This window comes from Schistocerca cancellata, chromosome 3 (genome assembly GCF_023864275.1).
Source record: "Schistocerca cancellata isolate TAMUIC-IGC-003103 chromosome 3, iqSchCanc2.1, whole genome shotgun sequence".
Lineage (NCBI taxonomy): Eukaryota > Metazoa > Arthropoda > Insecta > Orthoptera > Acrididae > Schistocerca > Schistocerca cancellata.
The window spans coordinates 604295834-604322471 of NC_064628.1; the positions used below are offsets into that span (position 1 = coordinate 604295834).

At 41.8% G+C, this 26638-nt stretch overlaps 1 long non-coding RNA gene across 1 annotated transcript; it reads right to left on the bottom strand.

The window, feature by feature from the left end:
- Positions 1-1684: 1684 nt before the first annotated feature.
- LOC126175517 (uncharacterized) lies at positions 1685-22929 on the bottom strand. The gene is made up of 2 exons (XR_007535585.1): positions 22650-22929; positions 1685-1810 (listed from the first exon to the last, which is right to left on the bottom strand). It is a non-coding gene; the product is annotated as an uncharacterized LOC126175517 (long non-coding RNA).
- Positions 22930-26638: the final 3709 nt, after the last annotated feature.

Here is a 26638-nt window from a genome sequence, read left to right on the forward strand (position 1 = left end):
CCAGACACAGACTTGTTTCGAAGTCCTCTCGAATGCGAGACCAACGGGCTCAGCACTGCACCACATAGGTGGCTTCACATTCAGTGTTTCTCTTAGTTGTTACGTTACCTGAGATATAGTCTATTTTTGCATTCCTTAGAAGTATCATATCTGCTACCCAAATTTGACTATTGGCTTCCTCCTTTCAGAGTTGTGCATATACTGATGAAAGTAATATACTGTTCATAAATTAAAATTTTGTGTCTTTCGTTGTTTTGCTATTTAAACATGCTATTATTGGTTCATAAATATTTTGCACCTTAATGAAGTTTTATGCAGGTTGTTTATAATTTAAGAGTTATCTGTATTACTTCAGGGTATGTGAGGCAACGAAACCAAGCCGATTGGCGGATCTCTGAAGGAAAAGGTTCCCCGCCCTCACACCGTTTACCAAATATGCTTTCAAATATTTCATAGCATCCTTTGAAAATTAGTCTTTCCGTTTCTATGTCGCACTATCACGTTAATGAAATGCATCTATAGTTGCAATTTAATCTGCGTTATACGGTCAGATAGCATCACTCTCTGTCGTTAGTAACAAGCTAGTTGGTTTCATGGGAAATGCTTCTCGTATTAAAAACAAAAACTGGAAATATTTCTTAAGTTTGTGACAGTTTTGGACTGGATGCTTCTAGCATCGTTCTATGTGTTGCTCAAGTGAATGTTTTGAATAAAAATACTTGTGTTTGCACTAAACAAAATAAGATAGTAACTTGCCAGAATGAGATTTTCACTCTGAAGCGGAGTGTGCGCTGATATGAAACTTCCTGCCAGATTAAAACTGTGTGCCGGACCGAGACTCGAGCTCGGGACCTTTGCCTTTCGCGGGCAAGTGCTCTACCACCTGAACTACCCAAGCACGACTCACGCCCCGTCCTCATAGCTTCACTTCTGCCAGTACCTCGTCTCCTACCTTCCAAACTTTACAGAAGCTCTCCTGCGAACCCTGCAGAACTAGCACTCCTGAAAGAAAGGATATTGCGGAGACATGGCTTAGCCACAGCCTGGGGGATGTTCCAGAATGAGATTTTCACTCTGCAGCGGAGTGTGCGCTGATATGAAACTTCCTGGCAGATTAAAACTGTGTGCCGGACCGAGACTCGAACTCGGGACCTTCGCCTTTCGCGGGCAGTGTCAGCAACGAAGAAGATAAGTGTTCACACAAATCGCTGAAATGCAAAAACAGTAACAGCAAAAATGGACCCCAAATATATTGGCGTACCACTGCTGGAAACATAAGAGAGATGTTCCTTACAGGAAAGTAGAGTCTGAAATCTATTTCACGATATATAAGGATTTGAAATTATCACAACTAACTAAGTAAGAATTTCCCATTATGTGTCTTTTAACATTAGAAACTTTAATTTCGTTCACCATCGTTGTTATTGGAAGGTAGACCAAGAATAGTTTTGGCTATGGATAACTGTCAGTTAAACAGATTCTCTTAAAAATGTAAGAAAATATCAAACACTGAGAAACAAATTTTTTAAATACTGTATTTATTTTATTATTATTACACATATTTAGCAATGATTTCCTAATAACTTGGGCAATGGAAGGGTATGACGGAGGAGAGCAAGTTGCAAAGAACAAAACTTTAAAATAGTGATACAACTACCAAAATAAAAACATAAATGACAAGAGCTCTTTGCGTCAGTATCACATTTATTATTTACATTACAAATAACTGTACAAAATTTATTTACATACAAAAGCTTCCATTTTTCTTTTTTGTTGCGATGTCTTCCACATTATGAATATCCCCAGCCACCTGCAAAAGACAATATGATAAGAAATTTCGAAGAAAAAGTGTTCCAGTCATTATTAGAATGAAATCGTTTGGTCTCAACACAACCTTAGCGAAACGTACACAGCGTAACGGTGTGTGGTGCACAAATATTGACTAAAACAAAAGAGTTTCGACAGTACGGTACACACAACTAAAGCTCCCACAATAGTCTGTGGCAGTTAGCCTCATAGAGGCGTTTCACCTTGAGAAATTTATTATTCATTTTTCTGTTCGACAACAAAATTACTGAAAATAGGAACTAATTAATCAACAAGTCTTTGTGCAACTTGTATGTATTACCCGATATTATCCACGTGCAAATCATTTTCTTGTTAACGGTCAATTCCTTATAGAGGAGTTCATGATATTAATTACAGTTCCAGTCGATGTGCTTATCAAGAGATACGGCAGAGGAATTATTCCGATTCCCCACGACAGCTACCCACTCTTAAGTTCGCTAATTAACTACAAAATCACAGTCCTCAGTCATTAGTAGTATAAGAGTAACTTATGTGTACAGATCGGCTAATATTGTAGTGACAAAGTAGATTAAATATATTGTCTTCCGCACACCAAAATCAGTGGGAATAAAGATAATTCTTTCGTTGAAGAAAACAGCATTTTTTATCGGAATATATCCGGAACATGGTACTTCCAGGAAATCTTTGCACTAAGGCTTGGTCCAAAAAATGTAAGACATGTAACTTGATTAAATACCGAGATATTTTGAAACACCAATAGCTCACTAACGTGAGGGTTCAGTATCAGAAACTGATACATGATTCGTTAGGAGAATTTTTTAATAATAGAATACAGTACGTTATTCTGAGAGCCGAATATTCAACAGAAACCAAGGAAAAATCGGATGTACCGCAATGAAAGGTATTAGGACAAGTATGATTCTAAGTACATATATAAGGGTTACGATGGCCTGCTGAAGAGTAATGCCTCCGAATTTATTATGTGGAAACAATTAAAGCTTTTAAAATATAAAAACAGTTATCAACATTCGAAATCCTTGTTCTTCATGTCTACATATCCAGCAGCAATACGCGTCTAGAGTTCTCCAAACTGTAGCGTGTAAATGGCAATGCGTAACTTAACATGGTCGGTGAGTGAGAAACAGAGTTCTGTAAATGAATTTCTTTCGTCCACACAAGAAGCACCATTTTCTTCTGCGAGGCAATGCCAGACTACACACGAAGGGTGGGACATCTGCAGTGATCCGACTCCTTGGGTTCATCGATCATCCTTCATACAGTCCCAAATTGGCTCCATGGAGAAATAAATTGACAAAAGTTTCAGTAGATTTAATGAATGTCTGTTATTTTTGAATAGGACTGGAGTTATAAGTCCAGTGCCGTTACATAATTGAGGTAGTCTAGGTGGTCAAAATGAAACTGGCTCTGAAAATATTTACATTAAGACTGACACGGGATGGACACCTTTGTTAATCAACTTCACAGTAGATACTGCAAGTAGCCACCGCTGACGCGGATTCTTCGCTGTGCTGGATTTATCAAACGGTGTGACATGCGTAGCAGCTCCGCCTGAAAGACTGCAGCAGTAGCGCTTATAAATTTGTGCTGTAGCTCATCCAGAGTAATGTTTGGTTACATTCTTCAATTTTCGCCGCTGGTAAAAATCAGAGGGAGAGACATCAGTTGATCTAGGTGGCCAGGAGGTTACACTGCCTCTGCTGATTGTCCTCTCGTCACTGAAAACCTCATGCACTCGTGACAAGATGATACGTGCTATTGCTCTGCGTTACTGGGAATATCTTTATAATATTTCATCTTCTGTAAGCTGATTCTCATACAGTTTCTGAACGTACAGGTTAGCAAATGGTTCAAATGGCTCTGAGCACTATGGGATTTAACATCTGAGGTCATCAGTCTCCTAGAACTTAGAGCTACTTAAACCTAACTAACCAAAGGACATCACACACATCCATTCCCAAGGATTGGAACCTGCGACCGTAGCAGCAGTGCGGTTCCGGACTGAAGCGCCTAAAACAGCTCGGCCACAGCGGTCGGCTACGGTTTAGCATTAAGAGTTTGGCCAAAGAATCAAATGGTTCAAATGGCTCTGAGCACTATGGGACTTAACATCTATGGTCATCAGTCCCCTAGAACTTAGAACTACTTAAACCTAACTAACCTAAGGACATCACACAACACCCAGTCATCACGAGGCAGAGAAAATCCCTGACCCCGCCGGGAATCGAACCCGGGAACCAGGGCGCGGGAAGCGAGAACGCAACAACCGCTCTTTGAAGCACCGATTGTGGTTTTCTGATGCATAACGGTAGATGTTGTATGAGTCCACGTACCCTGACAGTCTCAATCAGACTTCAACCGAAGGAATAGAAAACTGAGGATTCTATGTCCTAATTCCACTTCACTAGAAACCATTGGCCGAATTCAACACTTGGACGCTCATCTGGAAGCTTTAACTCATACTCAATAATAGCTATGGTCGCAGGTTCGAATCATGCCTCGGGCATGGATGTGTGTGATGTCCTTAGGTTAGTTAGTTTTAAGTAGTTCTAAGTTATAGGGGACTGATGACCACAGGGGTTGAGTCGCATAGTGCTCAGAGCCATTTTTGATGACTGAGATTTTTAGTTGCAACAGGGCCTGTTTCGCGCCATTAGACAGTTGAATTCTGAATTGCGGATCTAGTTTGAGATTTTTCCCAGTCACTTGAAGTCTTTAAAGTCTTGTATAAACAGTTTCACATATGTTTCCTGTGAACTGTGAGCCACATAACGCTAAACAACGAACACGGGCTGATTTATCGTAAACACCTTTTGTCTTTGATTCAACTGGTCACTAATCACGTCTTCTCCTGTCATTCACTCAAACGTAATAACACTGTGATGTACTTGGTACAAAGCTTTCGGGAGGTGCCTATCAGCACCCGTGTGACGACAACTGATTGGTACACCGATAACCCGGATCTTTTCTGTGATGGGTAACTATCACGTTCATTAACAAGGCTCAATACAACGTCTGGCTTATAAACATTTACCTGTCTACTCTCATTTTCGACAGCCTGTATAAGGCCAATACAAGGTGATCAAAGAATTACAGGGCTGGGAGCAATGTTTATTGGTGTTTCAAAACTGTAGAGCCTATATGTAAAAACAGAATGAAAATATAGCTCAACCTCATGCTTCAGTGTCTTTCATGGGTGTTGAGTCAGAGCTTCCCTCATGGTAATGCATTCATAAAACAAACACTTTATTAATGGGCATCGTTTAACCGTCTTAGTTTTTCGGTTACAGTAACTTAATGGTAACGGTGATTAATGGAGAAAATAGGGAATTTCAAACTTCCTTAATGTGTGAGTTACGTGAAAAATATGGCTTTTATGAAACTAGTAACTGGCAGTTGTTAATAAAGTGTAGAGGTGTGTGAGGTTTCCTCTAAAAGAAAGTTTGCAGTTTCCTTTGAGACTGCTTTTAACGTCTGCCGTTGCCTCTTACCAAGATTACCTTGGAATAAGAACAATTCGGCATCAGGATAACCTCACTTGAGTTTTCCATGGACTCCTTAAATTGACTGACGCGAATACCGGAATGGATTGTTTAGGAAACATTACATTTCGTTTGTCCTTCCATCCTTCCTTGTCAAAGATGAATGCTACACCACCTACTTACTGTACAACCATGTGCTTGTATTTCTTCACCTTCAACATCTCGTAAGTGATTTGTGCTCTCACAAAGATACACCATCATTCGGTTGTCTCCGCAGTGGTGAAATGAAAATACAATGCTCTCGGGATCAAAGATCCGTTCCACCGGTAATTCTCAATAAATTAGTTGTTGCAATATGTAGCAAATCATCAGGCAATATGTGCACTCCTTGGAGCTGGCGATGTACAATGTCTGAGAGCTATGGACGGCAGTTAAGTGTGAACCCTGTCATAATGAATATATGCTACTGACAAGGGAACCTTCCCGTCGCACCCCCCTCAGATTTAGTTATAAGTTAGCACAGTGGATAGGCCTTGAAAAACTGAACACAGATCAATCGAGAAAACAGGAAGAAGTTGTGTGGAACTATGAAAAAAATAAGCAAAATATACAAACTGAGTAGTCCATGCCCAAGATAGGCATCATCAAAGATAGCGTGAGCTCCGGAGAGCCGTGGTCCCGTGGTTAGCGTGAGCAGCTGCGGAACGAGAGGTCTTTGGTTCAAGTCTTCCCTCATGTGAAAAGTTTAATTTTTTGTTTTCAGACAATTATTATCTGACTTGTTTTCCTGTCGAGGAATCAGTTGACCTATGACCTTGCGATCAAATGTTTTCGGTTCCCATTGGAGAGGCACGTCCTTACGTCTACTAATCGCACGGTTTTGCGGTGCGGTCGCAAAACACAGACACTAAACTTATTACAGTGAACAGAGACGCAACGAACGAACGGAGAGATCATAACTTTGCAAAAATAAAAAAGTAAACTCTTCAGTCTAGGTAAGACCCGAACCAAGGACCTGTAGCTCCGCAGATGCTCACGCTAACCACGGGACCATGGCGCTTCAGAGCTCACACTATCCTTCATGTTGCCAATCTTGCGCATGAACTACTCAGTTTGTATATTTTGCTTACTTTTTTCATAGGTCCACACAACTTCTTCCTGTTTTCTCGATTGATCTGTGTTCAGTTTTTCAAGGCCTATCCACTGTGCGAACTTATAATTAAATCTGAGGGGGGTGCGATGGGGAGGTTCCCTTGTGAGTAGCTGGGAAGGGTACTATTACTCACGATCAAATAAGAAAGACCAACAACCGATAATACACGGTCCAGTCACAATAATGTGAGAAACGGTCAAAAGCCAGAACGATCATTAACTGTAGCAAGCACGTGTAGGAAGAGAGTCAGTGAGGTTCTGGAAGTTATCGAGATGGATGTGGAGCCATGTCGACTCCTGTGCCGAGACCAAATGCGCCATATTTCTTGGTTGAGGATCCGTGGCGCGAACAGCCCGATCGAATTCTCCCCACACATTCTCCATTTGAAACTTCCTGGCAGATTAAAACTGTGTGCCGGACCGAGACTCGAACACGGGACCTTTGCCTTTCGCGGGCAAGTGCTCTACCAACTGAGCTACCCAAATCCGACTCACGCCGCGTCCTCACAGCTGTGCGCGGGTAGCTTAGTTGGTAGAGCACTTGCCCGCGAAAGGCAAAGGTCCCGAGTTCGAGTCTCGGTCCGGCACACAGTTTTAATCAGCCAGGAAGTTTCATATCAGCGCACACTCCGCTGCAGAGTGAAAGTCTCATTCTCTATTTGGTTTAAATCTGGGGAGTTTTGTGGCCAGGGGAGTGTGGTAAACTCGTCAATGTGCTTATCGAACCATGAAAGTACACTGCGAGATGTGTGACACGTTGTATTGTCCGCCGGTAGATACTATCGTGCCGAGGAAAATACAAACTGCTTGCTGTAGTGGGCATGTTCCCCAAAGATTGATTCATACTGGTTTTGATCCATTCTCGGTTCCAGAATGACAAGATCGCCCATGTGTAAGTAGGCTGTTTAGATTTTTATATGGGTAATGCCACGTAGCGCTCTGTATGAAAATCACTGGCTGTGCTGTGTGCAGTCTGTGGCTAGTTTGCATTGTTATCTGCCATTGTTGTCATGAACTGCTATAGCTGGATGTGAACAGCGCGTAGCGTTGGGCAGTTGGAGGTGAGCCGCCAGCAGTGGTGGATGTGGGGAGAGATATGGCGGAGTTTTGAAAAATGTCATGAACTACTGTATATATTATGAATATTGAGGTAAATACATGGTTTGTTCTCTATTAGAATCTTTCATTTGCTAAGACTATCAGTAGTTAGTGCCTTCCGTAGTTTGAATCTTTTATTTAGCTGGCAGTAGTGGTGCTCGCTGTATTGCAGTAGTTCGAGTAATGAAGATTTTTGTGAGGTAAGTGATTTTTGAAAGGTGTAGTTTAATGTTACTCAGGGCCATTCCTTTGTAGGGATTTTTGATAGTCAGATTGCGTTGCGCTAAAATAATATTGTGTGTCAGGTTAAGCACAGTCTTGTATAAATTGTTCTAAGGGGACGTTTCATATGGCGACCCTGCCAGGATACCTCACTGGAATCTTCTGATTTTTTTCTTGTAGTTTGTGTATTTAGTGTAGCTTTTGTTTATTGCTAGCGCGTAATTGTAGAGAGAATCTCCTTTGTAGTTGTAGCCTTTCATTGTTGTGCAGAAAACAGTTGTGGCATGCATATAGATTTGCACCAAGTATTTCGCAGCTACGCTTGCAATTAACTAGATATTATTTTCAGTGCTATGTTAATGTGTTCTCTTATTTTTGCTATTCAAATAGTGCTTTTCTGTGTTATCGTGTGAAATATTGTGACAATAATGGCGTGTGAAAAACGTAACACTAGGCTCCAAACTAAATTGAGAAATAATAGTGACGACGAGCGTAGCTTATCAGCACCACTGGGTAGTGAATTAACAGACATTCGAAGTAGTAATTTGGTAATTGTGCATAGGGAAATGGAGCGGGCGGCAAATAATGCTGTAGACAGTCAAACAGGTAGTGAACAGGGAAGCATTATCGATCGATCGGTCGGCAACAGCTCGCCTCAGGAATCCGAAATGATAGGACACAATTTTGCAAATACTGTAGATTCAGGTTTTGCGTCCTCACTGTTTTCTCAAATAAGTCAAGACACATTTTCTGCCTGTCAAAATGTGAATGTTGCCGGTGCAAATGCACTGCCGAAAAGCATAGAGGAACAGATTCCAGACACTAATGCATTATTATTGCAATTAATGCAACAAATGGAACAAAATCAGAGACAAATGGGACAAAATCTTCAAAAGTTAGACACCATGGAACAGAATCTTCTAAAGTTAGACACCATGGAACTGAATCTTCTAAAGTTAGACACAATGGAACAAAATCTTCAAAACTTAGACACAATGGAACAACACCAGAGACAAACACAGCAACAGTTACACATAATGGAACAAAATCAGAGACAAACACAGCAAAAGCTTCAAAAGTTAGACTCATTGGAACAAACTCTCGAACAAACACGTGAAGATTTAACTGCTGAGTTACATAACATTGAATCGAAATGTCAGAAAGTGTGTAATGACGTAAAAACACAAATTTGTGAGCATTTCCAACCTATTTTTTCACGTCATGAAAATGCATTACAGAATCACGAAGCAGCCATAAAAGAACTGCAAACTATTGTTCATGAAAATCATGAGACCTTGCAAGCTAAAATGGACTCAGTTGCATCTACCGATTCGGTTACGCAACTTGCAAAAACTCAGGAAAACTTAAAGGACACAGTAGATACTCTGAAAATTGGTTCAGAAAGACACATGGAGGAAATTAGTTCATTATCAGAGAAAGTAGCCGAACTTTCGGATCAGGTCACTAACTTATCTATGAAGGTAGATGATAATCTGAATGACACAAAACCGGTAGTCTTTAATGACACAGAAGAGTGCGAACAAATTAGGAAACTGAAACAAAATCTGAATCAAATTAATACGCAACACCAAAGAGAAATCCGGGAAGTACAAGAACAGCTGACACAGGTAATACAAGAATTACGTATTTCAGAGGACACACGCGCCCCAATACTGGAAGAGGGACATAGAAATACGGAAAAGCCACAATATAATAACACAGGGCATTTCGGTAATTATGAAAGGAATTGGCAAGGTGCACCGAATTTTGAGATGGAACCGCCGACACGACGTAACAATGACCGATATGTGACTCGCCGACATGATGAATTTGACTATAAGCTGTTCATTACTACACGTAAATTCAAAACATTTAAGAATTCTGGCAACGACATTCATCCACAAGCATGGCTCCATCAATTCTCTCATTGTTTTCCTCCCAACTGGTCATTGGAGCACAGGTTAGAATTTATGTGTGGCTACTTGGAGAATGAACCAGCTGTAAGAATGCGATCGGTCATTCACGATTGTCACAGTGAAGGAGAATTTTACCATGCGTTCCTCTCAGCATATTGGTCTCGAGCTACACAAGACCGTGTAAAACATAGCATCATGATGATGAAACACTTTAAACAATCTGAATTTTCCAGTCTTGTCAAATATTTTGAAGACATGTTGCACAAGAATCAGTACCTGTCAAACCCATACAGCCCCTCAGAACTCATCCGCATTTGCTTAATCAAATTACCTGAACATTTACGGCATATTATTTTGGCAGGACGTTGCAAAGACGACATTGAAGCTTTTCAGGGACAGTTACAAGAATTAGAAATTGACACAGATAGTCGTGGGATGCGAAAACAGGGAAACAATCACTACAGGTCACATCCGTCACAATTCCGTGACGACAGAAACGATAACTGGACGTGACAAGGCTATTCTCACCACACAAATCGTGACCAAAATAGACACCACCCGTATGACAACCGTTGGCAGAGTAGTAATAATTACAGGGAAAGATCACCTCTCCGCAGTAATGACTATCACAGAGACAATCAGAGAAACAGACAATATGGGAACCAAAATAATTATTATCAAGGGAGACAGAATAACTTCATACGCAACGCTCCACCATGCAGTGATAATTCAGGGAGAAATTCTCCACCACATAACCGACAAGAAAGAAACTACAGGAACTACCGACAGGACGACAGACGATGTGATCGTAACGACAGATGTGAATTTCATCAGAACTGGCGGGATTTAAACAGGGCAGGGCCCAGGTCTCCAAATCCCAATAACGGCGCGCACCAACAAAGAGGTAGCAGACAATGACTCGCACCGCAGGCACCCGCGTGCGCCGGCTGGCTCAGGGAAAAATAACATTGACGCTAACCTTGAGCAAAATTCCAGTATTCTTTAAGGACGAATACCACATGATAATTGCGTTAAAGATGAAACTCTGCGTACTAGGAAGAGCAAAGGTTTACACCACATTTCACATGTAAAACCGTTTATTGAAAGATAATCTGCCATTTAACTTTGTCTTTGCCATATAACTTTTCACTTTACGTTACTAGTATGCTTTGTCAGACTTAGAATCTGTTTGCGGTGTTTCTGTTTCATATCTGCACAGTTTTTCTGTATTATTCTGGAAAGTAAAACATGTTTTAGTAGTAACTTTTGTGGTATAGCTACATTGAGACAGCCTTTTCTGTAGCACAACAATACGTTACAGCACAGCACTTTCTTCATCTTGGCAATAAGCGTAATAAGTATGATATCTATACGCAAAGCATTTCACTTTTGTGTATCATGAGGTCAGTACATTGACTTCTGCAGAACTTAGCTTTTGGAGGACGATAACTACGACACTTCCACAGAGATTATCTTACAGCAAGACGCATATTTAGCGCTACAGGACACGTATTTGAGTGATTAATTTTGTACTAAAAACATTTATTTTCAAAGATATTTGAAATACAATGATACAAAGGTTTTCGTGATACATTTCATTCCATTGCTGTAATCTGTAACACCTGAAGGTATAATTACAATAATCCTCAGGGGGGTGCACGCTTACTTTGTGTACCATGTGTTTGGCAAGCACAAGGAGCCCTAGCTAATATGGTATTTGCTTATACAATTTAACACATCGGTACCATATCTCTCTAACACATAAATTACACAGCTATCTGATCATTAAACTGAGAGAGACAAACATTTCTTTTTACTACATCAGTGACAGATGTTTACGTAATTACACCGTTGGGTAACTTTACACTTACGAAATTGTATTTTGTCTGTACTTTGTGAACTGTTCATATTTTTTGGTACCATTGTGATACTATGAGAGCTTTGAATGATGTATTTAGTAAAGGAGCATGATTTTAAAGTACGTTTGAGGCAGATGACACTTTTGACATGAGCAGAGAATTTTCTTTAGGTTTTGAAACAATTGCAGAAAGCTACGACGTTTTTGAGATTTGACTGAGGTGTTATGATGTTATTATTACGATGACGATGTGTATTATGCTGCTGAGGTATGTTTATGATCAATAAGCTGATGCTATATGAGTTATTTGATTAAGCTACGTATCTGTTATGATGCAATATTGAAGAAGTGTCGACGAATAAGGTAAGGAGTAATGAATAGTGGTTAGGGACGCGAACTTGTGGAAAAGGATGTTGGAAACCAAGAATCGTACTTTAAAAGTTATGAAATGTGTGTAAATGCGTGAATGTATCACAATGCCGGCGAAAATTTTTTTGGACACTGTTATATTCATAGGATTTTGTTTCTACACATTTGCAACGTAAATTCTCGACCTGTGAAATTTTTATATGAGACTGTCACTGTAGCGGAAACTGCTGTCGTAAATATTTCTGTAAGAAAGTGACCACCTGCACGTGTGTCGTTGGCACACAGCTGTGTCAGACACCTGGAGAACAAGCCATTAGGGTGTGCCTTTCCGGAAGCACAGGTAGAAAAACAGAAAAAGGGGCAGGCCTTTATCCTCGCCATTGACATTCCTTTAGAGAAAATATTGCAAATGCGACACCCTCATTACTTCCATTAACCTTGCTATTGACAATCCTTTGTAGCGGGCATCGCTAATGCGACACGCTCGTTACTTGAAAACATATGATTTTTGTAATGTGTTGTGGGCACACAGCTGTGTCTAACACCTGGAGAACAAGCCATTAGGGTGTGCCTTTCATCGCTAATGCGACATGCTCGAACTTGAAAACATATGATTACACTGTGGAGCTCGTAATTTATGCCTAATGAAATGATTAGAAACATTTTACATCTATTGTCTTTGTAGTTAAGAGATTGATAATTTTGTTTAATATCTGGTTTCCAGCTGTGTTGCAGAATTAGTTTTATAAAATAAAATGCATTTGCTAATGTGAACACTTTCTGTCAACAGATCTATTAAATGATAATTTTGTAATCCACATTCTTAAAAAAAAGGAGCACTTGGAAAGGAAAGAACAATAAGAAGGAACTAGTAACAGTAACACATAAATTTCTTTTCAAGTACATGGTAATATTTCTTTTTACAATAAGTTGTTGTGGTGCACCACTTTAATTACATGGACATTAAGATGTGAATATGCATTTCCCTTGTCTGCATTGTTGTTTTTAGTGTAATATTTTTTCTGCTTGAGCTATGTCATGTTTAGGTATAAGTTGCTGCTGTTTGCCAGGCATAGAGTTATTGAATTTGACTTTTGGTAATTTCTTAATGCTGCTTGCTTCGCAAATCTGCGTTTTTTTCATTGCTGTTTATATTAAGTGTTTTATGTGATGCTGCATTGCCTCGTCCCTTGGTATATATATCTGAGCTCAGTAGATTTAAGTTAGCTTAAGAGGGGGTAGACTATATAAGAAACTGACTATGGAGAATAGGTAAAGAATGCATTACGAAGTTATATGAAAAAGATTTGGGCCCCAATGAGTATTGTACAATCAGAAATAATTATTTTGAAAGCAATATGAATAGAATACAGGAAGGAGGTATAGATAGGACTTTTTGGGAATAATGATGAATGAAGGGAGATCTCCGAGAAGTAAAGAAAGTTTTGTTTGCAAAATACTGCAGTAAAACAAACCCTGTCCTTTCCTTCTATTATTCCGCTATATGTTTGTGTACCCTTATGTATTTGTGTTTTCCTGCCTTTATGTGTTTAGCTGATGAGAGCTATGTTGTAGAATTTTTCTAATACTCTGTTATTTTCTTTGTAAAGATGCTTAGACATTATTTATTCTGTTTTGTTTTAATGCTCATGTGTGAAGTTGACGTTTCAAAAGTGATTCTGATCTTTTATTTTTGTACTCATGTCATCATTCCTGTAACACTGATGTATATGTTTATTTCTATTCTTTTGTAAAGCCTGTACTACAAATGTTATCTATATTGTTATGTTCTTTAATGATGTATTTTGTACCTTCGTAATTGTATTCTCATGTTATAATATTGTAATTGACGCCAGTTAATCAAATTAAATAACTTGAAAGCATTCATTTCACTGCACACATTTCTGTTGGTCATACTATATGGACACTATGTGAGAAGTTGGGACTGTTAGTGTTTGCACATGTGTTACTAATTCAGCAAGGGACTGGATAACAGCATTGCTGGTTCTAAGGACAATTCCCAAAAACTTTGTGCGTGCACAAGTGGTGGTTTATGGACTTGCTATCTTCTCTGCAAGACTCTTCGATGGTGATTGTGCACCTGCACAGTCTCAGCAGATGGCTGCTGGCTATCTCTACAAGGACTACAGTGGGTCTGCATCTCTGATGAACCACCAATACCATTATTTCTACAAGGACTGCAGTGGGTCTGCACCTCTGGTGGCCCACCAATACCATACTCTTTACCAGGACTACAGTGGGCCTGTCCACAATTTCTACAAGGACTGCAGTGGGTCTGCATCTCTGGTGGCCCACCAATACTCTCTACCAGGACTGCAGTGGGTCTGCTCTGTGATGACCTACCTACCAATATTCGTCAGAACTTCGAATGACTCTGCTGTGGGTTTGCTCCATTGTGGCCCATTACCTGTCAGCATGTCAAGAGTCAGCACTGTCTTTCCATTGGAAGGACACCACTACTTCTTCAAGACTGCATGGAAATCCACTACTTCTGTGTGCAATTTTTTTTACTAATGAGACTTTGTGAAAAAAAAACTGTAATTACTATTATGATGAATGATCAGGACTGTCTTTATGGACTGTGAGAAAATTTTAGCTTTTGACCAACATTGTATCAATAAGTGTGTGCATTGGCTATCTTTGTTAGTGTAATTATGAAAAATTTTATCAAATCAGTATTGGCCAGTGCCCAACACCATTTGTAAAAAAATTTTGTGGGGAGCATGGGGGCTATGTAAGTAGGCTAATTAGATTTTTATATGGGTAATGCCAAGTAGCGCTCTGTATGAAAATCACTGGCTGTGCTGTGTGCAGTCTGTGGCTAGTTTGCATTGTTGTCTGCCATTGTTGTCATGAACTGCTATAGCTGGATGTGAACAGAGCGTAGCGTTGGGCAGTTGGAGGTGAGCCGCCAGCAGTGGTGGATGTGGGGAGAGATATGGCGGAGTTTTGAAAAATGTCATGAACTACTGTATATATTATGAATATTGAGGTAAATACATTGTTTGTTCTCTATTAGAATCTTTCATTTGCTAAGACTATCAGTAGTTAGTGCCTTCCGTAGTTTGAATCTTTTATTTAGCTGGCAGTAGTGGTGCTCGCTGTATTGCAGTAGTTCGAGTAATGAAGATTTTTGTGAGGTAAGTGATTTTTGAAAGGTGTAGTTTAATGTTACTCAGGGCCATTCCTTTGTAGGGATTTTTGATAGTCAGATTGCGTTGCGCTAAAATAATATTGTGTGTCAGGTTAAGCACAGTCTTGTATAAATTGTTCTAAGGGGACGTTTCACATGGAATGCCACGAAACATTCCCCAGACCGTAAGCCTTCCGACGATGGTTGTGTGATGTTTGCTTTCAGACATACTACACAGTACGTGATAATTTCCGTCTGCCTGATGGAGCATAAAACGTAACACACCAGAAAAGGCTACCTACCGCCACTCGAAGGTCCATACGCGATCAACGTTTGCTGAACGGTCGTTGGGGAGACACTGTTGGGGTGGCCCCTTGCTTTGTCTGGGCTCAACAGATGCACGTCTGTCAGCCCATACGAATACCCACAACCATTGTTTAACCCCGTCATGCCAATGATGAACCACAGTTGCCTCGACGCCGGTTTTGAATAGCGAAATTTTGCTATACACTATACCTTAACCACGACGGCATCCGAAGAGTTTACAAACTTAACAGTTTCGGAAATGCTTAAAATCTTGGACCGAAAGACAATGATCATACCTTTCACAACGTCTGATAAATCGGTCCGTTTCCGCAATACAGCGACTGTAATTTTCTGCGTCACCCCTACACTCTTCGCATACCCTCTAATGCTACTGCTGCCACCTGCCGTCTGAGAGTGGTTATTGCACATTGACGTCGAACACAGGCGGTGCTCACACTAATGTGACTGGAACGTTTATGCTGACATGTTGTTTTCGCTAAGCCCTGGTGGGCCCTGTAAAGAGTTTTCCGACATACTTAAGTAATTTTTTTACTTTTATAGCGGCCTAATTATGACACCGACTTATTTGACTGAACAATATGTGTTTCTTGTGGAATTAAAAAGAACTCTGAAAGAATCGTTCAACAAAGTAACAAGTGTGTAATTTGATCAAACAGCAAGACGGTAACAGTCCCGCAAAACCATTGTAGCACTGTCAGGGAATGACGTGCCTAAAACGCCTGCTCTCCACTACCAAATGTAAACTGACACACACCTAAGGAACGTCCTCTGTGTTTACCTGAACGCCTGAAACTCATCAAAAATTGGTTCAAATGGCTCTGAGCACTATGGGACTTCCTCTGTGTTTACCTGAACGCCTGAAACTCATCAAAAAATGGTTCAAATGGCTCTGAGCACTATGGGACTTAACTGCTGTGGTCATCAGTCCCCTACAACTTAGAACTACTTAAACCTAACTAACCTAAGGACATCACACGCATCCATGCCAGAGGCAGGATTCGAACCTGCGACCGTGGCGGTTGCGCGGTTCCAGACTGAAGCTATATGATCGCCGGCATGCTAACAGTGAAAAGCCATCAGTTTCTGTCTTTGAAAACTTGATTAAGAATTTGTGAAATTGGAACTGTCAACAATGAAATACATCAAAGAAAAGCAGCAGCAGCTGATGAGAGAAAAACAACTATCATTGTAACAGTGGTAACGTTCTAGGCGTTACTACGAGGCAGTTTTTATGGATAAGTGAGGTTAGACAATGAATATTCTGCAAACGTTACGTTTAAAGGCTTTTCATCTTTTCCTCTTTCTTCTCCGTCACCTAGTGATGCAGTGTTTTTATGAAGGATTTGCTTTACAGTTTAAGCATCATTTACTAACCGTAGGCAAAGCTAGCCATCTGCTAACGCACATTCATAAGAAGTGCGTGACAACAACCATCGTCTGTCTATGCTTGGTACAGTATTTTCAGGACTCATTTCATTAGTCCTCTCTTATTGATTGCACTGTTAATACGCACAACGTTATACAGTTCCTAACAGACTTACTGCCTCCGTTATTGGAAAACATACCATTGGAGATATTGCAGTCCGTGTGATAGCAACATATAAGATATTCCGCACAGACAATTACGGATAATATTTAACTGTGTACTGGGAGATCGATAGATCGGTCGTTCGGGAAACAGAAAATGGCCTGCACGCCAATCAGACTTAACACTTCTGGGCGTTTATATCTGAGGAAACTCAAACAAGAAATCTATAAGAGCACACTAATGACTCCTGAAGACATTAAATGACATAAAATGAAAGTTTGTGGTGCGAAAAATCCCGATGACTTCCAAGGTGCAGTAGTACGTGTCGGGAATCACTTTAATACCATTGGAGATATTGCAGTCCGTGTGATAGCAACATATAAGATATTCCGCACAGACAATTACGGATAATATTTAATTGTGTACTGGGAGATCGATAGATCGGTCGTTCGGGAAACAGAAAATGGCCTGCACGCCAATCAGACTTAACACTTCTGGGCGTTTATATCTGAGGAAACCCAAACAAGAAATCTATAAGAGCACACTAATGACTCCTGAAGACATTAAATGACATAAAATGAAAGTTTGTGGTGCGAAAAATCCCGATGACTTCCAAGGTGCAGTAGTACGTGTCGGGAATCACTTTAAAGAACGATTAACAAAGCTTAAAGAGAAACTTATGAGCATTTGTCGGTGACACTCATACACCGACCATCCAAACAGTTCCAAAACTGTTTTTCTTTCTTTTCAGCGTATAATCGACATCATCTTAGTAGCTGTGGAGGCAGCTTGAGTTAACAACAGTAAACAGTAGATGTGCACTCAATCAGTCAGGTGTGAGCAGGCAGGGCTAAGCAGAGGGTCTGCGCCAGCAGTGTGTTAGTGTTGCTGAGTCACAATTCGCAGTGTAGCATATCAACAATTTAAGACGTTCTGCTGAATGTGTTAAAGAACATTACAGTGTGTGCAAAGCTTTTTCCCCTAATGTAGCTCCTTAACAAAAATAACAAGGCATGGACACTTTCCACGATGTAATTGAAATGAAAAATCGGGCAGTTATTTTCCTGAAAAAAATCATCGCTTGAGACGAAACTTGGCGTTCTCTATACGAACCTATGACGAAACGACAAAGTGCAGAAATCCACATCAAGGGTCAATTCTTTGATTACATAACCGACGTTCAAGCAAATGTGACCTCGAAGTTGAATAACATCTCAAAAATGGACTTATACGACAGTTTCACGTGGTTTTATGAACGTTCTGTGCTTTGTACTTGAGGCTAGGGAAAGACACCTTTTACAAAATTGTTAAGGCTTTCGTGGCCACTTGTTGACAAACTGCCTATTGGCTTCTGTCTCGGGTTCTTCGGCCGACGTTCATCTAATGATTTTACTGACGTTTCGCCAGTGGCTGGTATTGTGAATGATCCACCCTCCATTGCCGGTGGTGAACTGGAGCCGAGCTCGCGGCCGCAGACTATATGTACCTGGCACCCTCGGACGTTGGCGCGCTAGGTACATATAGTCTGCGGCCGCGAGCTCGGTTCCAGTTCACCACCGGCAATGGAGGGTGAAGCTTTGACAATGCCAACAGCTCGTGCTGGTGAACCGTCAATAAAATCATTAGATGAACGTCGGCCGAAGAACCCGAGAAGAAACCAATAGGCAGTTTGTCAAAGACACCTTTTATGCATCTATCTCGAAATTTTTTGAACTAACCGTAACTGAATTACTTGTTTCACTACATTTGGTGCAGTTTACAGAGGGGGGGGGGGGTTCTCTTTCCCTGATGGCGCAATAGTGATTTGCAGCACCCTATTCTTGTTACTATTCCTTAGACATTCCCATCCCCTCTTACATGTCTTATGTCGCTGAAGATCTCTTCGATGGCACTTTCCAATTTCTCAAAAGTTCATAATCCCATAGTAGAAGACGGTGTCATAACTCAGCGTCTGCCAAAGTACTTGCACAAAATTCACCACTTACTTCGGTATAACTATAATCGTTCTGGATCCTGTTTAGAAGTCATATCTTAAGTCCTCTCGCTTTCACCATACGTTGTTGTACACTGTGGTCCTTTCGTGAATAAGTGATTCCAGAAAATTCTGCTCCTGCTGGAAGCTTGTTTTATAATGTTGCTTCTGTACGAGATCGATGACGTTACAGGCGGATAACAAACTATGTCAGATGGAACCAAACCAGATATTCGCATGAAGCTGTTTGGACAAGTCAAAATGGTTCAAATGGCTCTAAGCACTATGGGACTTAACATCTGAGGTCATCAGTCCCCTAGACGTAGAACTACTTAAACCTAACTAACATAAGGACATCACACACATCCATAGCCGAGGCAGGATTCGAACCTGCGCTCGTTCACAACGACCGGCTTGTACACGTCACAGAAAATTTAAATTTGAATGCCCGAAATAGGAATGACAAGTAAGTCAGTCCCTACTGAACAAAAGTGTAATGTCTCAACCACTGATTGCCTCGGTCGGTTTCGTAATACAAATCACAGTTTTTTTAAACTTATTATTGCGCAAGGTCAAAGTGTAAATCTTGGAAGTGTTTGGGTTTGATGTTAAATAGAGCTAGTGCAAATTCCGGAAGTCTGATACAGTTGAGGATCGCAAGCACCATAATCACTTAAGGCAGCACCTAAACATACGGCCTACGATGAACTAACGAATACCAGTAGCATAGCTACTGGTTACTCTTCTTTTGATAGCTTTCAAGGGGACTTCATTCATTCGCACAAGTAATAATGAAGCTAACAGGAGGGAGAAATTTAATTTTTTTTTTTAAATTTGTTGTAAGATCTTATGCGACCAAACTGCTTAGGTCATCGATCCCTAAGCTTACACACAACTTAATCTAACTTAAACTAACTTTATGCTACGGACAACACACACACCCATGCCCGAGGGAGGACTCGAACCTCCCACGGAGGGAGCCTCGCGGAGGAGCGAGAACAGTAGTTCAAAATGAGGTATTGCTGTGACACTTTCGGCGATCAAATAGTGTCGATTACAGAGGGCAGAACAGCAGTATGACTGAGAAACCACTTGCCTGCAGCTCCAAAGCACTAAATGCCGCACACTGAACAACGTATTCTGTGGCCCAGCAGCCAGAGCTGTAGCCTCTTCTTTCGCATCTCTGATTCACCACGGAAATTGAAGAGCTTTCATGTGTCTTAAATCAGAGAATACACTCCTGGAAATGGAAAAAAGAACACATTGACACCGGTGTGTCAGACCCACCATACTTGCTCCGGACACTGCGAGAGGGCTGTACAAACAATGATCACACGCACGGCACAGCGGACACACCAGGAACCGCGGTGTTGGCCGTCGAATGGCGCTAGCTGCGCAGCATTTGTGCACCGCCGCCGTCAGTGTCAGCCAGTTTGCCGTGGGATACGGACCTCCATCGCAGTCTTTAACACTGGTAGCATGCCGCGACAGCGTGGACGTGAACCGTATGTGCAGTTGACGGACTTTGAGCGAGGGCGTATAGTGGGCATGCGGGAGGCCGGGTGGACGTACCGCCGAATTGCTCAACACGTGGGCCGTGAGGTCTCCACAGTACATCGATGTTGTCGCCAGTGGTCGGCGGAAGGTGCACGTGCCCGTCGACCTGGGACCGGACCGCAGCGACGCACGGATGCACGCCAAGACCGTAGGATCCTACGCAGTGCCGTAGGGGACCGCACCGCCATTTCCCAGCAAATTAGGGACACTGTTGCTCCTGGGGTATCGGCGAGGACCATTCGCAACCGTCTCCATGAAGCTGGGCTACGGTCCCGCACACCGTTAGGCCGTCTTCCGCTCACGCCCCAACATCGTGCAGCCCGCCTCCAGTGGTGTCGCGACAGGCGTGAATGGAGGGACGAATGGAGACGTGTCGTCTTCAGCGATGAGAGTCGCTTCTGCCTTGGTGCCAATGATGGTCGTATGCGTGTTTGGCGCCGTGCAGGTGAGCGCCACAATCAGGACTGCATACGACCGAGGCACACAGGGCCAACACCCGGCATCATGGTGTGGGGAGCGATCTCCTACACTGGCCGTACACCACTGGTGATCGTCGAGGGGACACTGAATAGTGCACGGTACATCCAAACCGTCATCGAACCCATCGTTCTACCATTCCTAGACCGGCAAGGGAACTTGCTGTTCCAACAGGACAATGCACGTCCGCATGTATCCCGTGCCACCCAACGTGCTCAAGAAGGTGTAAGTCAACTACCCTAGCCAGCAAGATCTCCGGATCTGTCCCCCATTAAGCATGTTTGGGACTGGATGAAGCGTCGTCTCACGCGGTCTGCACGTCCAGCACGAACGCTGGTCCAACTGAGGCGCCAGGTGGAAATGGCATGGCAAGCCGTTCCACAGGACTACATCCAGCATCTCTACGATCGTCTCCATGGGAGAATAGCAGCCTGCATTGCTGCGAAAGGTGGATATACACTGTACTAGTGCCGACATTGTGCATGCTCTGTTGCCTGTGTCTATGTGCCTGTGGTTCTGTGAGTGTGATCATGTGATGTATCTGACCCCAGGAATGTGTCAATAAAGTTTCCCCTTCCTGGGACAATGAATTCACGGTGTTCTTATTTCAATTTCCAGGAGTGTATATAAAATCCGGAATTCAGTTCTTCACGATCGTGTAAAAGTGAACCAGTATCTGCGTCAGCGTATGTAACAAGGCCGCATAAGCATGAACAGTCTGCGCTCAGATTGTCTACGGTAAACAGCCTCGTTACATATGCTGGTGTAGACACTCTTTCACTTTTAATTATATTTTGTCTGGCAATACTAGCTCAGCCACAGTGTTACCGTATAGGACCTAATTTTAGCATAATGGAATGTCGAAACCGGTTGCCTCCGGAAAAAAAAACAGAGATGAAAATATAGCCGTTGGTTTATTTATTGCTATTTATAAAGGAGGTTAATGTGAATTTCATTGGCGAGTTAGCAATTTATGTTTGAATGTAATTTTGTTGCAACAAAATTACTTTTGAACATAAAGTCATGCATTAGCTCGACAACCAAATTCACGTCAATATTGTTTGGTTCCAGGTGACACGCTACCAGTGTATGTCTGCATGCCAGAACAATGAAACCCACACCCGTGAGAGCGGTAGTTCTGGTATACCTATGGGCTGCACCATTGTGTTTCGGCTCCCTTAGCGATGTGCTTTGGATATCTGGCGCGGAAATTCCGATGTGTACCAGTTTACTCCAAACAAGAAAAGAAATAGCAACATGCACTAATTTTTACGGGGTGATAATTACATTTGATGACTCTATGTCGTATCCGCCATCATTTCCAGTGTTAATGAACGGGTGGCCATTGTAAACAATGCAAAGTTTTAGCGAAAAAGTTGCTAATACTTTTGAGCGACTTGGGCTAACTACTACCCAAAAACGTTATTAGTTCGACGGCTTAAAATGGTTCAAATGGCTCTGAGCACTATGGGACTTAACTTCTGAGGTCATCAGTCCCCTAGAACTTAGAAGTGGTTAAGCCTAGCTAACCTAAGGCCATCACACACATCCATGCCCGAGGCAAGATTCGAACCTGCGACCGTAGCTGTCGCGCGGTTCCAGACTGTAGCGCCTAGAACCGCTCGGCCAACCCGGCCAGCAGTTCGACTGCGGCAGACATTAAGTGTGTATTTATCACAATTTTAAATAGACTCCCAAGGTGATACGAACCTCATGCCATGTAGACCCTCCTACACATGTTGCCGACTCGCACCGTTCCGGACCCGCACCTCTGCCGCATCTTGATCATCTCTGCAATGATTTTTGGTTTCTCCCAGGGCCACCTCCAGGCTGCCACGGGGGCAACGAGTGTGGCCGCAGCCACCAACACGAGCAGCAGCACCAGCAGCGTGCGTGTCCTCATGGCGGCGGTGGTGAGCGTGCGATGACAGAGCGGACAAGAGGCGGCTGTCGGAAGCTGTCGCGGCAGGCAGCTTTTTATCTGCGTGCGCTGACGTCGTCTGCGAAGGCGCGGGGATGCACGGCGGCCAAACGCGCTGGACGCGGGTCGGAGGTCACAAGGCCCGGGGGAAAAACTGCGCCGCGCTATCACTGACATGAGGCAAGACCTGCCCTCCGCAGATATAATTTGGCGAAGTGGAATATGAGATGTCCATCAATCTCGCGTAAGTAAGAGAGTCAGATATCGGGCAGTATTTGCGTAATTTTACTAACGTCTACGTCAGTAGTGATACTTTCGCTTCAGTATATGGAATTATTAGCATGACATTTCATTTGGTACTATACACGACTCATACCATCCACGAAAATAATGATTAATTTGTAAAAATCAATACTAACATAAAAAATATTTATGCGGCATGTGCTGTCAACCAAATTGTTCCTTAAGAGGACCACATGCTGCCTATCTAACCCATGTTAATTTAGGCAAGTATTTGACCCAATTCTGAAGAAAACTATTTGATACAGGACCTTAATATTTTTACTGTACGTTACATGATGCTAATAGAGTCAACTGTACTAAAAATCTACTTTATCCATTTTATAGTTTTTAAGAAATACTTTTTTAAATTTATTAGCAAAAATATTGAGTTTTTTCTGCAGAAAATATTTTTTTGTGAACTTCCTAATGGAGAAGTATTAATGAATGTAGTTCCAGAGGTGGCTTTTTGTGTTATGCAGAGTCTCTGAAAATTTCATTCATTTATCTATGATAGTTACTCATATATGAAGCATCTAGATAAAGTAGGGGTCAGTGAAGTGAAGTGGAAGGAAGACAAGGATTTCTGGTCAGATGAGTATCGGGTAATATCAACAGCAGCAGAAAATGGTATAACAGGTGTAGGATTCGTTATGAATAGGAAGGTGGGGGAGAGGGTGTGTTACTGTGAACAGTTCAGTGACCGGGTTGTTCTAATCAGAAACGACAGCAGACCAACACCGACAACGATAGTTCAGGTATACATGCCGACGTCGCAAGCTGAAGATGAACAGATAGAGAAAGTGTATGAGGATATTGAAAGGGTAATGCAGTATGTAAAGGGGGACGAAAATCTAATAGTCATGGGCGACTGGAATGCAGTTGTCGGGGAAGGAGTAGAAGAAAAGGTTACAGGAGAATATGGGCTTGGGACAAGGAATGAAAGAGGAGAAAGACTAATTGAGTTCTGTAACCAGTTTCAGCTAGTAATAGCGAATACCCTGTTCAAGAATCACAAGAGGAGGAGGTATACTTGGAGAAGGCCGGGAGATACGGGAAGATTTCAATTAGATTACATCAAGGTCAGACAGAGATTCCGAAATCCGATACTGGATTGTAAGGCGTACCCAGGAGCAGATATAGACTCAGATCACAATATAGTAGTGATGAAGAGTAGGCTGAAGTTCAAGACATTAGTCATGAAGAAGTGGAATACGGAAGTACTAAGGAATGACGAGACACGTTTGAAGTTCTCTAACGCTATAGATACAGCAATAAGGAATAGCGCAGTAGGCAGTACAGTTGAAGAGGAATGGACATCTCTAATAAGGGCCATCACAGAAGATGGGAAGGAAAACATAGGTACAAAGAAGGTAGCTGCGAAGAAACCATGGGTAACAGAAGAAATACTTCAATTGATTGATGAAAGGAGGAAGTACAAACATGTTCCGGGAAAATCAGGAATACAGAAATACAAATCGCTGAGGAATGAAATAAATAGGAAGTGCAGGGAAGCTAAAACGAAATGGCTGCAGGAAAAATGCGAAGACATCGAAAAAGATATGATTGTCGGAAGGACAGACTCAGCATACAGGAAAGTCAAATCAACCTTTGGTGACATTAAAAGCAACGGTGGTAACATTAAGAATGCAACGGGAATTTCACTGTTAAATGCAGAGGAGAGAGCAGATAGGTGGAAAGAATACATTGAAAGCCTCTATGAGGGTGAAGATTTGTCTGATGTGATAGAAGAAGAAACAGGAGTCGATTTAGAAGAGATAGGGGATCCAGTATTAGAATCGGAATTTAAAAGATCTTTGGAGGACTTACGGTCAAATAAGACAGAAGGGATAGATAGCATTCCATCAGAATTTCTAAAATCATTGGGGGAAGTGGCAACAAAACGACTATTCACGTTGGTGTGTAGAATATATGAGTCTGGCGATATACCATCTGACTTTCGGAAAAGCATCATCCACACAATTCCGAGGACGGCAAGAGCTGACAAGTGCGAGAATTATCGCACAATCAGCTTAACAGCTCATGCATCGAAGCTACTTACAAGAATAATATACAGAAGAATGGAAAAGAAAGAGGAGAATGCGCTAGGTGACGATCAGTTTGGCTTTAGGAAAAGTAAAGGGACGAGAGAGGCAATTCTGACGTTACGGCTAATAATGGAAGCAAGGCTAAAGAAAAATCAAGACACTTTCATAGGATTTGTCGACCTGGAAAAAGCGTTCGACAATATAAAATGGTGCAAGCTGTTCGAGATTCTGAAAAAAGTAGGGGTAAGCTACAGGGAGAGACGGGTCATATACAATATGTACAACAACCGAGAGGGAATAATAAGAGTGGACGATCAAGAACGAAGTGCTCGTATTAAGAAGGGTGTAAGACAAGGCTGTAGCCTTTCGCCCCTACTCTTCAATCTGTACATCGAGGAAGCAATGATGGAAATAAAAGAAAGGTTCAGGAGTGGAATTAAAATACAAGGTGAAAGGATATCAATGATACGATTCGCTGACGACATTGCTATCCTGAGTGAAAGTGAAGAAGAATTAAATGATCTGCTGAACGGAATGAACAGTCTAATGAGTACACAGTATGGTTTGAGAGTAAATCTGAGAAAGACGAAGGTAATGAGAAGTAGTAGAAATGAGAACAGCGAGAAACTTAACATCAGGATTGATGGTCACGAACTCAATGAAGTTAAGGAATTCTGCTACCTAGGCAGTAAAATAACTAATGACGGACGGAGCAAGGAGGACATCAAAAGCAGGCTCGCTATGGCAAAAAAGGCATTTCTGGCCAAGAGAAGTCTACTAATATCAAATACCGGCCTTAATTTGAGGAAGAAATTTCTGAGGATGTACGTCTGGAGTACAGCATTGTATGGTAGTGAAACATGGACTGTGGGAAAACCGGAACAGAAGAGAATCGAAGCATTTGAGATGTGGTGCTATAGACGAATGTTTAAAATTAGGTGGACTGATAAGGTAAGGAATGAGGAGGTTCTACGCAGAATCGGAGAGGAAAGGAATATGCGGAAAACTCTGATAAGGAGAAGGGACAGGATGATAGGACATTTGCTAAGACAGGAGGGAATGGCTTCCATGGTACTAGAGGGAGCTGTAGAGGGCAAAAACTGTAGAGGAAGACAGAGATTGGAATACGTCAAGCAAATAATTGAGGACGTAGGTTGCAAGTGCTACTCTGAGATGACAGGTTAGCACAGGAAAGGAATTCGTGGCGGGCCGCATCAAACCAGTCAGTAGACTGATGACAAAAACAAAAAAAAAACAAAAAAAAAAAAAAAAATGGAGCATATGTACTGAAAATTTTAGTTTGCGGGATATTGACTTTAAAGAAAAAAAACTTTTGAAATTTGTTACTTAAAATTAATTAAAACTGTCCTGCTGCATATGATGGCCCTTCTTTGACCTCTAGCAGATCTTCCAGCTTGTTTTTCCCCTTCCCGGACGTTTTTTTTATTTTT